The sequence below is a fragment of the Montipora capricornis genome, chromosome 7 (assembly GCF_036669925.1).
Source record: "Montipora capricornis isolate CH-2021 chromosome 7, ASM3666992v2, whole genome shotgun sequence".
In the NCBI taxonomy this organism is placed as follows: Eukaryota; Metazoa; Cnidaria; class Anthozoa; order Scleractinia; family Acroporidae; genus Montipora; species Montipora capricornis.
In genome coordinates, this window is record NC_090889.1 from 46,579,460 (window position 1) to 46,580,493 (window position 1,034).

Sequence of the window (1,034 nt, forward strand, 5' to 3'; positions counted from 1 at the left end):
TAAAATTACAACCTGAGAGCTCTTTTTCGATGCGTCAAAAGCAACTGCTTATTGTTCGTGTGCACACACATGGTAATCCTTGACGTTTGCACCTGAAAGACAAATCTACAGGAATGAGGAAAAAGTATAATCAATATATAACATTATTCTAATAATTATTTCACCTCCAAAACTGTGGGTTTTCTTATGCATGCATAAGTACAGCATTAATTACTGCCTATAATAATATTATTATCATATGTAACATTCTTTAAATAATTATTTTGTTTTGTACTTTGAAATGTTTGTTTTCACAGATTCCATTATCTACAATGAAAAGTTTTCAGATCTTGCCCTGTGGAAAGTTAAGTCTATTATGTTTTAAATCTAATTTTGATTTGTTTTTTTACATGTGGTAATTTAAACAACTTAACCAAACATAAGAAAATGCTGATTGATTATCAATTGAAATTGGTAATAATTTATATTTCCCACTCCTTTAACTAGCAAAATTAGCTGACACAGTCTTTCTGAGTTTTAAAGGAAAGGGCTGACATTTAGCACAATTTCAGTGAGCGGGAACGGGTAACCATTTAAAACAAAATGTAAAAATAACCAATGGTACTAGAAACATTGAAGAAAGGTTTGAAAAAACTGTTACAGTAATTACAAAAGGGGGTAGGGATGGGCAAAATTGAAGAAGATTAAAATGGATTGTAATTGAGGCTAATAGTTTTTTAAAGGTTATCTCTTGTTTGTAATTTAAATGATATGTATTTTGACAGATGTGTTTTTGTTACGAAGCTTTGATTTGTGTAGTTTAAATTTATAATATTGATTCATGTAAAACTACACAAAATGAAGTGTACTGCTGTGGTACGGCCATTTTAATTGGTTCTGCTGTAGTAATTTACTAGCTGGTACATGAAAAAGTTGCCTGAATTTTCCCCTCCTCCCCCAACTCCATCGTAAAAGTTTACTTCAATGCTGAATTTGAGTTCCAGGTTAGGAACATGGACCAAATTTTTTATTTATAGACAATTTTTCAGGTTCAA

At 30.8% G+C, this 1,034-nt stretch overlaps 1 long non-coding RNA gene across 2 annotated transcripts in view; it reads left to right on the forward strand.

The window, feature by feature from the left end:
• The first annotated feature begins 302 nt into the window (after nucleotides 1-302).
• LOC138058071 (uncharacterized) overlaps nucleotides 303-1,034 on the forward strand; it is a 3,628-nt gene continuing 2,896 nt past the window's right edge. For both annotated transcript variants that reach the window (XR_011133783.1, XR_011133784.1), the window contains exon 1: nucleotides 303-1,034. This exon is cut by the window's right edge and continues 361 nt beyond it. This is a non-coding gene — a long non-coding RNA (uncharacterized lncRNA).